Source organism: Vicugna pacos, unplaced genomic scaffold (assembly GCF_048564905.1).
Source record: "Vicugna pacos unplaced genomic scaffold, VicPac4 scaffold_20, whole genome shotgun sequence".
NCBI classification, from domain to species: domain Eukaryota; kingdom Metazoa; phylum Chordata; class Mammalia; order Artiodactyla; family Camelidae; genus Vicugna; species Vicugna pacos.
In genome coordinates, this window is record NW_027328741.1 from 66,210,310 (window position 1) to 66,226,944 (window position 16,635).

Genomic DNA, 16,635 nt, shown 5'->3' on the forward strand with positions numbered 1-16,635 from the left:
ATGCATGTAACATGTACGGAACACGGAATATCATGTTGAAGGAATCTATTCAAATTACATATCTCTTGGGTAGAATTCGCTCCAAGAGGGTTTTTCTGGGATCAAAGTGTGGTTCTTGAAACTGGTGATAGGAGAAGCAACGAAGTCCAAGGAACTATTTCAAAGTGCATAATTAACTTGTTTGGTGGTTGAAACATCTGTCATGCGCATGTTCACAGCTCAGAAATGCATGTTTGAGGAATCCATGATGCATGAAACATGTTCGGAATACGGAATGCCATAGTTATGTAAACAATGTAAATTACATGTGTATTGGTGAGAATTCGCTCAAAGAGTGTTTTCCACTGCCAAATGTCCGATTTTAGAACCTGGTGATACAAAAAACTTATGAAGTCAGAGTAAATATTTCAAAGTGTAATATATGCCTTCTTTGGTGGATGAAAGTTCACTAATCCACATGCTCACAACTCAGGAATGCATGTTTGTCGAATCCGTCATGCATGTAACATGTACGGAACACGTAATATCATGTTGAAGGAATCTATTCAAATTACATATCTCTAGGGTAGAATTCGCTCCAAGAGGGTTTTTCTGGGATCAAAGTGTGATTCTTGAAACTGGTAATAGGAGAAGCAACGAAGTCCAAGGAACTATTTCAAAGTGCATAAGTAACTTGTTTGGTGGTTGAAACATCTGTCATGCGCATGTTCACAGCTCAGAAATGCATGTTTGAGGAATCCGTGATGCATGAAACATGTTGGGAATACGGAATGCCATGGTTATGTAAACAATGTAAATTACATGTGTATTGGTGAGAATTCGCTCAAAGAGTGTTTTCTACTGCCAAATGTCCGATTTTAGAACCTGGTGTTACAAAAAACTTATGAAGTCAGAGTAAATATTTCAAAGTGTAATATATGCCTTCTTTGGTGGATGAAATTTCACTAATCCACATGCTCACAACTCAGAAACGCATGTTTCTCGAATCCGTCATGCATGTATTATGTACGGAACCCGGAATGCCATGTTGATGGAATTCATGTAAATTATATATCTATTAGGTTGAATACACTCCAGAAGTATTCTTCTGTGAAAAATGAACGAATTCGAAACTTGTGTTAGGGAAAGCTTGTGAAAATGTGTACACGAGTCTATATGAAATTATTCCTTTTATAGAGGATGAAAAATCAGTAATCCACATGCTCACAACTCAGGAATGCATGTTTGTCGAATCCGTCATGCATGTAACATGTACGGAACACGGAATATCATGTTGAAGGAATCTATTCAAATTACATATCTCTAGGGTAGAATTCGCTCCAAGAGGGTTTTTCTGGGATCAAAGTGTGGTTCTTGAAACTGGTGATAGGAGAAGCAACGAAGTCCAAGGAACTATTTCAAAGTGCATAAGTAACTTGTTTGGTGGTTGAAACATCTGTCATGCGCATGTTCACAGCTCAGAAATGCATGTTTGAGGAATCCGTGATGCATGAAACATGTTCGGAATACGGAATGCCATGGTTATGTAAACAATGTAAATTACATGTGTATTGGTGAGAATTCGCTCAAAGAGTGTTTTCCACTGCCAAATGTCCGATTTTACAACCTGGTGATACAAAAAACTTATGAAGTCATAGTAAATATTTCAAAGTGTAATATATGCCTTCTTTGGTGGATGAAAGTTCACTAATCCACATGCTCACAACTCAGAAATGCATGTTTCTCGAATCCGTCATGCATGTATCATGTACGGAACCCGGAATGCCATGTTGATGGAATTCATGTAAATTATATATCTATTAGGTTGAATACACTCCAGAAGTATTCTTCTGTGAAAAATGAACGAATTCGAAACTTGTGTTAGGGAAAGCTTGTGAAAATGTGTACACGAGTCTATATGAAATTATTCCTTTTATAGAGGATGAAAAATCAGTAATCCACATGCTCACAACTCAGGAATGCATGTTTGTGGAATCCGTCATGCATGTAACATGTACGGAACACGGAATATCATGTTGAAGGAATCTATTCAAATTACATATCTCTAGGGTAGAATTCGCTCCAAGAGGGTTTTTCTGGGATCAAAGTGTGGTTCTTGAAACTGGTGATAGGAGAAGCAACGAAGTCCAAGGAACTATTTCAAAGTGCATAAGTAACTTGTTTGGTGGTTGAAACATCTGTCATGCGCATGTTCACAGCTCAGAAATGCATGTTTGAGGAATCCGTGATGCATGAAACATGTTGGGAATACGGAATGCCATGGTTATGTAAACAATGTAAATTACATGTGTATTGGTGAGAATTCGCTCAAAGAGTGTTTTCTACTGCCAAATGTCCGATTTTAGAACCTGGTGATACAAAAAACTTATGAAGTCAGAGTAAATATTTCAAAGTGTAATATATGCCTTCTTTGGTGGATGAAAGTTCACTAATCCACATGCTCACAACTCAGAAACGCATGTTTCTCGAATCCGTCATGCATGTATCATGTACGGAACCCGGAATGCCATGTTGATGGAATTCATGTAAATTATATATCTATTAGGTTGAATACACTCCAGAAGTATTCTTCTGTGAAAAATGAACGAATACGAAACTTGTGTTAGGGAAAGCTTGTGAAAATGTGTACACGATTCTATATGAAATTATTCCTTTTATAGAGGATGAAAAATCAGTAATCCACATGCTCACAACTCAGGAATGCATGTTTGTCGAATCCGTCATGCATGTAACATGTACGGAACACGGAATATCATGTTGAAGGAATCTATTCAAATTACATATCTCTAGGGTAGAATTCGCTCCAAGAGGGTTTTTCTGGGTTCAAAGTGTGATTCTTGAAACTGGTGATAGGAGAAGCAACGAAGTCCAAGGAACTATTTCAAAGTGCATAAGTAACTTGTTTGGTGGTTGAAACATCTGTCATGCGCATGTTCACAGCTCAGAAATGCATGTTTGAGGAATCCGTGATGCATGAAACATGTTCGGAATACGGAATGCCATGGTTATGTAAACAATGTAAATTACATGTGTATTGGTGAGAATTCGCTCAAAGAGAGTTTTCTACTGCCAAATGTCCGATTTTAGAACCTGGTGATACAAAAAACTTATGAAGTCAGAGTAAATATTTCAAAGTGTAATATATGCCTTCTTTGGTGGATGAAAGTTCACTAATCCACATGCTCACAACTCAGAAACGCATGTTTCTCGAATCCGTCATGCATGTATCATGTACGGAACCCGGAATGCCATGTTGATGGAATTCATGTAAATTTTATATCTATTAGGTTGAATACACTCCAGAAGAATTCTTCTGTGAAAAATGAACGAATTCGAAACTTGTGTTAGGGAAAGCTTGTGAAAATGTGTACACGAGTCTATATGAAATTATTCCTTTTATAGAGGATGAAAAATCAGTAATCCACATGCTCACAACTCAGGAATGCATGTTTGTCGAATCCGTCATGCATGTAACATGTACGGAACACGGAATATCATGTTGAAGGAATCTATTCAAATTACATATCTCTAGGGTAGAATTCGCTCCAAGAGGGTTTTTCTGGGATCAAAGTGTGATTCTTGAAACTGGTGATAGGAGAAGCAACGAGTCCAAGGAACTATTTCAAAGTGCATAATTAACTTGTTTGGTGGTTGAAACATCTGTCATGCGCATGTTCACAGCTCAGAAATGCATGTTTGAGGAATCCGTGATGCATGAAACATGTTCGGAATACGGAATGCCATGGTTATGTAAACAATGTAAATTACATGTGTATTGGTGAGAATTCGCTCAAAGAGTGTTTTCCACTGCCAAATGTCCGATTTTACAACCTGGTGATACAAAAAACTTATGAAGTCATAGTAAATATTTCAAAGTGTAATATATGCCTTCTTTGGTGGATGAAAGTTCACTAATCCACATGCTCACAACTCAGAAATGCATGTTTCTCGAATCTGTCATGCATGTATCATGTACGGAACCCGGAATGCCATGTTGATGGAATTCATGTAAATTATATATCTATTAGGTTGAATACACACCAGAAGAATTCTTCTGTGAAAAATGAACGAATTCGAAACTTGTGTTAGGGAAAGCTTGTGAAAATGTGTACACGAGTCTATATGAAATTATTCCTTTTATAGAGGATGAAAAATCAGTAATCCACATGCTCACAACTCAGGAATGCATGTTTGTCGAATCCGTCATGCATGTAACATGTACGGAACACGGAATATCATGTTGAAGGAATCTATTCAAATTACATATCTCTTGGGTAGAATTCGCTCCAAGAGGGTTTTTCTGGGATCAAAGTGTGGTTCTTGAAACTGGTGATAGGAGAAGCAACGAAGTCCAAGGAACTATTTCAAAGTGCATAAGTAACTTGTTTGGTGGTTGAAACATCTGTCATGCGCATGTTCACAGCTCAGAAATGCATGTTTGAGGAATCCGTGATGCATGAAACATGTTGGGAATACGGAATGCCATGGTTATGTAAACAATGTAAATTACATGTGTATTGGTGAGAATTCGCTCAAAGAGTGTTTTCTACTGCCAAATGTCCGATTTTAGAACCTGGTGATACAAAAAACTTATGAAGTCAGAGTAAATATTTCAAAGTGTAATATATGCCTTCTTTGGTGGATGAAAGTTCACTAATCCACATGCTCACAACTCAGAAATTCATGTTTCTCGAATCCGTCATGCATGTATCATGTACGGAACCCGGAATGCCATGTTGATGGAATTCATGTAAATTATATATCTATTAGGTTGAATACACTCCAGAAGTATTCTTCTGTGAAAAATGAACGAATTCGAAACTTGTGTTAGGGAAAGCTTGTGAAAATGTGTACACGAGTCTATATGAAATTATTCCTTTTATAGAGGATGAAAAATCAGTAATCCACATGCTCACAACTCAGGAATGCATGTTTGTCGAATACGTCATGCATGTAACATGTACGGAACACGGAATATCATGTTGAAGGAATCTATTCAAATTACATATCTCTAGGGTAGAATTCGCTCCAAGAGGGTTTTTCTGGGATCAAAGTGTGGTTCTTGAAACTGGTGATAGGAGAAGCAACGAAGTCCAAGGAACTATTTCAAAGTGCATAATTAACTTGTTTGGTGGTTGAAACATCTGTCATGCGCATGTTCACAGCTCAGAAATGCATGTTTGAGGAATCCATGATGCATGAAACATGTTCGGAATACGGAATGCCATAGTTATGTAAACAATGTAAATTACATGTGTATTGGTGAGAATTCGCTCAAAGAGTGTTTTCCACTGCCAAATGTCCGATTTTACAACCTGGTGATACAAAAAAATTATGAAGTCAGAGTAAATATTTCAAAGTGTAATATATGCCTTCTTTGGTGGATGAAAGTTCACTAATCCACATGCTCACAACTCAGAAACGCATGTTTCTCGAATCCGTCATGCATGTATCATGTACGGAACCCGGAATGCCATGTTGATGGAATTCATGTAAATTTTATATCTATTAGGTTGAATACACTCCAGAAGAATTCTTCTGTGAAAAATGAACGAATTCGAAACTTGTGTTAGGGAAAGCTTGTGAAAATGTGTACACGAGTCTATATGAAATTATTCCTTTTATAGAGGATGAAAAATCAGTAATCCACATGCTCACAACTCAGGAATGCATGTTTGTCGAATCCGTCATGCATGTAACATGTACGGAACACGGAATATCATGTTGAAGGAATCTATTCAAATTACATATCTCTAGGGTAGAATTCGCTCCAAGAGGGTTTTTCTGGGATCAAAGTGTGATTCTTGAAACTGGTGATAGGAGAAGCAACGAGTCCAAGGAACTATTTCAAAGTGCATAATTAACTTGTTTGGTGGTTGAAACATCTGTCATGCGCATGTTCACAGCTCAGAAATGCATGTTTGAGGAATCCGTGATGCATGAAACATGTTCGGAATACGGAATGCCATGGTTATGTAAACAATGTAAATTACATGTGTATTGGTGAGAATTCGCTCAAAGAGTGTTTTCCACTGCCAAATGTCCGATTTTACAACCTGGTGATACAAAAAACTTATGAAGTCATAGTAAATATTTCAAAGTGTAATATATGCCTTCTTTGGTGGATGAAAGTTCACTAATCCACATGCTCACAACTCAGAAATGCATGTTTCTCGAATCCGTCATGCATGTATCATGTACGGAACCCGGAATGCCATGTTGATGGAATTCATGTAAATTATATATCTATTAGGTTGAATACACACCAGAAGAATTCTTCTGTGAAAAATGAACGAATTCGAAACTTGTGTTAGGGAAAGCTTGTGAAAATGTGTACACGAGTCTATATGAAATTATTCCTTTTATAGAGGATGAAAAATCAGTAATCCACATGCTCACAACTCAGGAATGCATGTTTGTCGAATCCGTCATGCATGTAACATGTACGGAACACGGAATATCATGTTGAAGGAATCTATTCAAATTACATATCTCTTGGGTAGAATTCGCTCCAAGAGGGTTTTTCTGGGATCAAAGTGTGGTTCTTGAAACTGGTGATAGGAGAAGCAACGAAGTCCAAGGAACTATTTCAAAGTGCATAAGTAACTTGTTTGGTGGTTGAAACATCTGTCATGCGCATGTTCACAGCTCAGAAATGCATGTTTGAGGAATCCGTGATGCATGAAACATGTTGGGAATACGGAATGCCATGGTTATGTAAACAATGTAAATTACATGTGTATTGGTGAGAATTCGCTCAAAGAGTGTTTTCTACTGCCAAATGTCCGATTTTAGAACCTGGTGATACAAAAAACTTATGAAGTCAGAGTAAATATTTCAAAGTGTAATATATGCCTTCTTTGGTGGATGAAAGTTCACTAATCCACATGCTCACAACTCAGAAATTCATGTTTCTCGAATCCGTCATGCATGTATCATGTACGGAACCCGGAATGCCATGTTGATGGAATTCATGTAAATTATATATCTATTAGGTTGAATACACTCCAGAAGTATTCTTCTGTGAAAAATGAACGAATTCGAAACTTGTGTTAGGGAAAGCTTGTGAAAATGTGTACACGAGTCTATATGAAATTATTCCTTTTATAGAGGATGAAAAATCAGTAATCCACATGCTCACAACTCAGGAATGCATGTTTGTCGAATACGTCATGCATGTAACATGTACGGAACACGGAATATCATGTTGAAGGAATCTATTCAAATTACATATCTCTAGGGTAGAATTCGCTCCAAGAGGGTTTTTCTGGGATCAAAGTGTGGTTCTTGAAACTGGTGATAGGAGAAGCAACGAAGTCCAAGGAACTATTTCAAAGTGCATAATTAACTTGTTTGGTGGTTGAAACATCTGTCATGCGCATGTTCACAGCTCAGAAATGCATGTTTGAGGAATCCATGATGCATGAAACATGTTCGGAATACGGAATGCCATAGTTATGTAAACAATGTAAATTACATGTGTATTGGTGAGAATTCGCTCAAAGAGTGTTTTCCACTGCCAAATGTCCGATTTTACAACCTGGTGATACAAAAAAATTATGAAGTCAGAGTAAATATTTCAAAGTGTAATATATGCCTTCTTTGGTGGATGAAAGTTCACTAATCCACATGCTCACAACTCAGGAATGCATGTTTCTCGAATCCGTCATGCATGTAACATGTACGGAACACGGAATATCATGTTGAAGGAATCTATTCAAATTACATATCTCTAGGGTAGAATTCGCTCCAAGAGAGTTTTTCTGGGATCAAAGTGTGATTCTTGAAACTGGTGATAGGAGAAGCAACGAAGTCCAAGGAACTATTTCAAAGTGCATAAGTAACTTGTTTGGTGGTTGAAACATCTGTCATGCGCATGTTCACAGCTCAGAAATGCATGTTTGAGGAATCCGTGATGCATGAAACATGTTGGGAATACGGAATGCCATGGTTATGTAAACAATGTAAATTACATGTGTATTGGTGAGAATTCGCTCAAAGAGTGTTTTCTACTGCCAAATGTCCGATTTTAGAACCTGGTGTTACAAAAAACTTATGAAGTCAGAGTAAATATTTCAAAGTGTAATATATGCCTTCTTTGGTGGATGAAAGTTCACTAATCCACATGCTCACAACTCAGAAACGCATGTTTCTCGAATCCGTCATGCATGTATCATGTACGGAACCCGGAATGCCATGTTGATGGAATTCATGTAAATTATATATCTATTAGGTTGAATACACTCCAGAAGAATTCTTCTGTGAAAAATGAACGAATTCGAAACTTGTGTTAGGGAAAGCTTGTGAAAATGTGTACACGAGTCTATATGAAATTATTCCTTTTATAGAGGATGAAAAATCAGTAATCCACATGCTCACAACTCAGGAATGCATGTTTGTCGAATCCGTCATGCATGTAACATGTACGGAACACGGAATATCATGTTGAAGGAATCTATTCAAATTACATATCTCTAGGGTAGAATTCGCTCCAAGAGGGTTTTTCTGGGATCAAAGTGTGGTTCTTGAAACTGGTGATAGGAGAAGCAACGAAGTCCAAGGAACTATTTCAAAGTGCATAAGTAACTTGTTTGGTGGTTGAAACATCTGTCATGCGCATGTTCACAGCTCAGAAATGCATGTTTGAGGAATCCGTGATGCATGAAACATGTTCGGAATACGGAATGCCATGGTTATGTAAACAATGTAAATTACATGTGTATTGGTGAGAATTCGCTCAAAGAGTGTTTTCCACTGCCAAATTTCCGATTTTACAACCTGGTGATACAAAAAACTTATGAAGTCAGAGTAAATATTTCAAAGTGTAATATATGCCTTCTTTGGTGGATGAAAGTTCACTAATCCACATGCTCACAACTCAGAAACGCATGTTTCTCGAATCCGTCATGCATGTATCATGTACGGAACCCGGAATGCCATGTTGATGGAATTCATGTAAATTATATATCTATTAGGTTGAATACACTCCAGAAGAATTCTTCTGTGAAAAATGAACGAATTCGATCTTGTGTTAGGGAAAGCTTGTGAAAATGTGTACACGAGTCTATATGAAATTATTCCTTTTATAGAGGATGAAAAATCAGTAATCCACATGCTCACAACTCAGGAATGCATGTTTGTCGAATCCGTCATGCATGTAACATGTACGGAACACGGAATATCATGTTGAATGAATCTATTCAAATTATATATCTCTAGGGTAGAATTCGCTCCAAGAGGGTTTTTCTGGGATCAAAGTGTGATTCTTGAAACTGGTGATAGGAGAAGCAACGAAGTCCAAGGAACTATTTCAAAGTGCATAATTAACTTGTTTGGTGGTTGAAACATCTGTCATGCGCATGTTCACAGCTCAGAAATGCATGTTTGTGGAATCCGTGATGCATGAAACATGTTCGGAATACGGAATGCCATGGTTATGTAAACAATGTAAATTACATGTGTATTGGTGAGAATTCGCTCAAAGAGTGTTTTCTACTGCCAAATGTCCGATTTTAGAACCTGGTGATACAAAAAACTTATGAAGTCAGAGTAAATATTTCAAAGTGTAATATATGCCTTCTTTGGTGGATGAAAGTTCACTAATCCACATGCTCACAACTCAGAAACGCATGTTTCTCGAATCCGTCATGCATGTATCATGTACGGAACCCGGAATGCCATGTTGATGGAATTCATGTAAATTATATATCTATTAGGTTGAATACACTCCAGAAGTATTCTTCTGTGAAAAATGAACGAATTCGAAACTTGTGTTAGGGAAAGCTTGTGAAAATGTGTACACGAGTCTATATGAAATTATTCCTTTTATAGAGGATGAAAAATCAGTAATCGACATGCTCACAACTCAGGAATGCATGTTTGTCGAATCCGTCATGCATGTAACATGTACAGAACACGGAATATCATGTTGAAGGAATCTTTTCAAATTACATATCTCTAGGGAAGAATTCGCTCCAAGAGGGTTTTTCTGGGATCAAAGTGTGATTCTTGAAACTGGAGATAGGAGAAACAACGAAGTCCAAGGAACTATTTCAAAGTGCATAAGTAACTTGTTTGGTGGTTGAAACATCTGTCATGCGCATGTTCACAGCTCAGAAATGCATGTTTGAGGAATCCGTGATGCATGAAACATGTTCGGAATACGGAATGCCATGGTTATGTAAACAATGTAAATTACATGTGTATTGGTGAGAATTCGCTCAAAGAGTGTTTTCTACTGCCCAATGTCCGATTTTAGAACCTGGTGATACAAAAAACTTATGAAGTCAGAGTAAATATTTCAAAGTGTAATATATGCCTTCTTTGGTGGATGAAAGTTCACTAATCCACATGCTCACAACTCAGAAACGCATGTTTCTCGAATCCGTCATGCATGTATCATGTACGGAACCCGGAATGCCATGTTGATGGAATTCATGTAAATTATATATCTATTAGGTTGAATACACTCCAGAAGTATTCTTCTGTGAAAAATGAACGAATTCGAAACTTGTGTAAGGGAAAGATTGTGAAAATGTGTACACGAGTCTGTATGAAATTATTCCTTTTATAGAGGATGAAAAATCAGTAATCCACATGCTCACAACTCAGGAATGCATGTTTGTCGAATCCGTCATGCATGTAACATGTACGGAACACGGAATATCATGTTGAAGGAATCTATTCAAATTACATATCTCTAGGGTAGAATTCGCTCCAAGAGGGGTTTTCTGGGATCAAAGTGTGATTCTTGAAACTGGTGATAGGAGAAGCAACGAAGTCCAAGGAAATATTTCAAAGTGCGTAAGTAACTTGTTTGGTGGTTGAAACAACTGTCATGTGCATGTTCACAGCTCAGAAATGCATGTTTGAGGAATCCGTGATGCATGAAACATGTTCGGAATACGGAATGCCATGGTTATGTAAACAATGAAAATTACATGTGTATTGGTGAGAATTCGCACAATGAGTGTTTTCTACTGCCAAATGTCTGATTTTAGAACCTGGTGATACAAAAAACTTATGAAGTCAGAGTAAATATTTCAAAGTGTAATATATGCCTTCTTTGGTGGATGAAAGTTCACTAATCCACATGCTCACAACTCAGAAACGCATGTTTCTCGAATCCGTCATGCATGTATCATGTACGGAACCCGGAATGCCATGTTGATGGAATTCATGTAAATTATATATCTATTAGGTTGAATAAACTCCAGAAGTATTCTTCTGTGAAAAATGAACGAATTCGAAACTTGTGTTAGGGAAAGCTTGTGAAAATGTGTACACGAGTCTATATGAAATTATTCCTTTTATAGAGGATGAAAAATCAGTAATCCACATGCTCACAACTCAGGAATGCATGTTTGTCGAATCCGTCATGCATGTAACATGTACGGAACACGGAATATCATGTTGAAGGAATCTATTCAAATTACATATCTCTAGGGTAGAATTCGCTCCAAGAGGGTTTTTCTGGGATCAAAGTGTGATTCTTGAAACTGGTGATAGGAGAAGCAACGAAGTCCATGGAACTATTTCAAAGTGCGTAAGTAACTTGTTTGGTGGTTGAAACAACTGTCATGCGCATGTTCACAGCTCAGAAATGCATGTTTGAGGAATCCGTGATGCATGAAACATGTTCGGAATACGGAATGCCATGGTTATGTAAACAATGTAAATTACATATGTATTGGTGAGAATTCGCTCAAAGAGTGTTTTCTACTGCCAAATGTCCGATTTTAGAACCTGGTGATACAAAAAACTTATGAAGTCAGAGTAAATATTTCAAAGTGTAATATATGCCTTCTTTGGTGGATGAAAGTTCACTAATCCACATGCTCACAACTCAGAAACGCATGTTTCTCGAATCCGTCATGCATGTATCATGTACGGAACCCGGAATGCCATGTTGATGGAATTCATGTAAATTATATATCTATTAGGTTGAATACACTCCAGAAGAATTCTTCTGTGAAAAATGAACGAATTCGATCTTGTGTTAGGGAAAGCTTGTGAAAATGTGTACACGAGTCTATATGAAATTATTCCTTTTATAGAGGATGAAAAATCAGTAATCCACATGCTCACAACTCAGGAATGCATGTTTCTCGAATCCGTCATGCATGTAACATGTACGGAACACGGAATATCATGTTGAAGGAATCTATTCAAATTACATATCTCTAGGGTAGAATTCGATCCAAGAGGGTTTTTCTGGGATCAAAGTGTGATTCTTGAAACTGGTGATAGGAGAAGCAACGAAGTCCAAGGAACTATTTCAAAGTGCATAAGTAACTTGTTTGGTGGTTGAAACATCTGTCATGCGCATGTTCACAGCTCAGAAATGCATGTTTGTGGAATCCGTGATGCATGAAACATGTTCGGAATACGGAATGCCATGGTTATGTAAACAATGTAAATTACATGTGTATTGGTGAGAATTCGCTCAAAGAGTGTTTTCTACTGCCAAATGTCCGATTTTAGAACCTGGTGATACAAAAAACTTATGAAGTCAGAGTAAATATTTCAAAGTGTAATATATGCCTTCTTTGGTGGATGAAAGTTCACTAATCCACATGCTCACAACTCAGAAACGCATGTTTCTCGAATCCGTCATGCATGTATCATGTACGGAACCCGGAATGCCATGTTGATGGAATTCATGTAAATTATATATCTATTAGGTTGAATACACTCCAGAAGAATTCTTCTGTGAAAAATGAACGAATTCGATCTTGTGTTAGGGAAAGCTTGTGAAAATGTGTACACGAGTCTATATGAAATTATTCCTTTTATAGAGGATGAAAAATCAGTAATCCACATGCTCACAACTCAGGAATGCATGTTTGTCGAATCCGTCATGCATGCAACATGTACGGAACACGGAATATCATGTTGAAGGAATCTATTCAAATTACATATCTCTAGGGTAGAATTCGCTCCAAGAGGGTTTTTCTGGGATCAAAGTGTGATTCTTGAAACTGGTGATAGGAGAAGCAACGAAGTCCAAGGAACTATTTCAAAGTGCATAAGTAACTTGTTTGGTGGTTGAAACATCTGTCATGCGCATGTTCACAGCTCAGAAATGCATGTTTGAGGAATCCGTGATGCATGAAACATGTTCGGAATACGGAATGCCATGGTTATGTAAACAATGTAAATTACATGTGTATTGGTGAGAATTCGCTCAAAGAGTGTTTTCTACTGCCAAATGTCCGATTTTAGAACCTGGTGATACAAAAAAATTATGAAGTCAGAGTAAATATTTCAAAGTGTAATATATGCCTTCTTTGGTGGATGAAAGTTCACTAATCCACATGCTCACAACTCAGAAACGCATGTTTCTCGAATCCGTCATGCATGTATCATGTACGGAACCCGGAATGCCATGTTGATGGAATTCATGTAAATTATATATCTATTGGGTAGAATACACTCCAGAAGTATTCTTCTGTGAAAAATGAACGAATTCGAAACTTGTGTTAGGGAAAGCTTGTGAAAATGTGTACACGAGTCTATATGAAATTATTCCTTTTATAGAGGATGAAAAATCAGTAATCCACATGCTCACAACTCAGGAATGCATGTTTGTCGAATCCGTCATGCATGTAACATGTACGGAACACGGAATATCATGTTGAAGGAATCTATTCAAATTACATATCTCTAGGGTAGAATTCGCTCCAAGAGGGTTTTTCTGGGATCAAAGTGTGATTCTTGAAACTGGTGATAGGAGAAGCAACGAAGTCCAAGGAACTATTTCAAAGTGCGTAAGTAACATGTTTGGTGGTTGAAACAACTGTCATGCACATGTACACAGCTCAGAAATGCATGTTTGAGGAATCCGTGATGCATGAAACATGTTCGGAATACGGAATGCCATGGTTATGTAAACAATGTAAATTACATGTGTATTGGTGAGAATTCGCTCAAAGACTGTTTTCTACTGCCAAATGTCCGATTTTAGAACCTGGTGATACAAAAAACTTATGAAGTCAGAGTAAATATTTCAAAGTGTAATATATGCCTTCTTAGGTGGATGAAAGTTCACTAATCCACGTGCTCACAACTCAGAAACGCATGTTTCTCGAATCCGTCATGCATGTATCATGTACGGAACCCGGAATGCCATGTTGATGGAATTCATGTAAATTATATATTTATTAGGTTGAATACACTCCAGAAGTATTCTTCTGTGAAAAATGAACGAATTCGAAACTTGTGTTAGGGAAAGCTTGTGAAAATGTGTACACGAGTCTATATGAAATTATTCCTTTTATAGAGGATGAAAAATCAGTAATCCACATGCTCACAACTCAGGAATGCATGTTTGTCGAATCCGTCATGCATGTAACATGTACGGAACACGGAATATCATGTTGAAGAAATCTATTCAAATTACATATCTCTAGGGTAGAATTTGCTCCAAGAGGGTTTTTCTGGGATCAAAGTGTGATTCTTGAAACTGGTGATAGGAGAAGCAACGAAGTCCAAGGAACTATTTCAAAGTGCATAAGTAACTTGTTTGGTGGTTGAAACATATGTCATGTGCATGTTCACAGCTCAGAAATGCATGTTTGAGGAATCCGTGATGCATGAAACATGTTCGGAATACGGAATGCCATGGTTATGTAAACAATGAAAATTACATGTGTATTGGTGAGAATTCGCTCAAAGAGTGTTTTCTACTGCCAAATGTCTGATTTTAGAACCTGGTGATACAAAAAACTTATGAAGTCAGAGTAAATATTTCAAAGTGTAATATATGCCTTCTTAGGTGGATGAAAGTTCACTAATCCACATTCTCACAACTCAGAAACGCATGGTTCTCGAATCCGTCATGCATGTATCATGTACGGAACCCGGAATGCCATGTTGATGGAATTCATGTAAATTATATATCTATTAGGTTGAATACACTCCAGAAGTATTCTTCTGTGAAAAATGAACGAATTCGAAACTTGTGTTAGGGAAAGCTTGTGAAAATGTGTACACGAGTCTATATGAAATTATTCCTTTTATAGAGGATGAAAAATCAGTAATCCACATGCTCACAACTCAGGAATGCATGTTTGTCGAATCCGTCATGCATGTAACATGTACGGAACACGGAATATCATGTTGAAGGAATCTATTCAAATTACATATCTCTAGGGTAGAATTCGCTCCAAGAGGGTTTTTCTGGGATCAAAGTGTGATTCTTGAAACTGGTGATAGGAGAAGCAACGAAGTCCAAGGAACTATTTCAAAGTGCATAAGTAACTTGTTTGGTGGTTGAAACATCTGTCATGCGCATGTTCACAGCTCAGAAATGCATGTTTTAGGAATCCGTGATGCATGAAACATGTTGGGAATACGGAATGCCATGGTTATGTAAACAATGTAAATTACATGTGTATTGGTGAGAATTCGCTCAAAGAGTGTTTTCCACTGCCAAATGTCCGATTTTAGAACCTGGTGATACAAAAAACTTATGAAGTCAGAGTAAATATTTCAAAGTGAAATATATGCCATCTTTGGTGGATGAAAGTTCTCTAATCCACATGCTCACAACTCAGAAACGCATGTTTCTCGAATCCGTCATGCATGTATCATGTACGGAACCCGGAATGCCATGTTGATGGAATTCATGTAAATTATATATCTATTAGGTTGAATACACTGCAGAAGTATTCTTCTGTGAAAAATGAACGAATTCGAAACTTGTGTTAGGGAAAGCTTGTGAAAATGTGTACACGAGTCTATATGAAATTATTCCTTTTATAGAGGATGAAAAATCAGTAATCCACATGCTCACATCTCAGGAATGCATGTATGTCGAATCCGTCATGCATGTAACATGTACGGAACACGGAATATCATGTTGAAGGAATCTAATCTAATTACATATCTCTAGGGTAGAATTCGCTCCAAGAGGGTTTTTCTGGGACCAAAGTGTGGTTCTTGAAACTCGTGATAGGAGAAGCAACGAAGTCCTAGGAACTATTTCAAAGTGCATAAGTAACTTGTTTGGTGGTTGAAACATCTGTCATGCGCATGTTCACAGCTCAGAAATGCATGTTTGAGGAATCCGTGATGCATGAAACATGTTCGGAATACGGAATGCCATGGTTATGTAAACAATGTAAATAACATGTGTATTGGTGAGAATTCACTCAAAGAGTGTTTTCAACTGCCAAATGTCCGATTTTACAACCTGGTGATACAAAAAACTTATGAAGTCAGAGTAAATATTTCAAAGTGTAATATATGCCTTCTTTGGTGGAAGAAATTTCACTAATCCACATGCTCACAACTCAGAAACGCATGTTTCTCAAATCCGTCATGCATGTATCATGTACGGAACCCGGAATGCCATGTTGATGGAATTCATGTAAATTATATATCTATTAGGTTGAATACACTCCAGAAGTATTCTTCTGTGAAAAATGAACGAATTCGAAACTTGTGTTAGGGAAAGCTTGTGAAAATGTGTACACGAGTCTATATGAAATTATTCCTTTTATAGAGGATGAAAAATCAGTAATCCACATGCTCACAACTCAGGAATGCATGTATGTCGAATCCGTCATGCATGTAACATGTACGGAACACGGAATATCATGTTGAAGGAATCTATTCAAATTACATATCTCT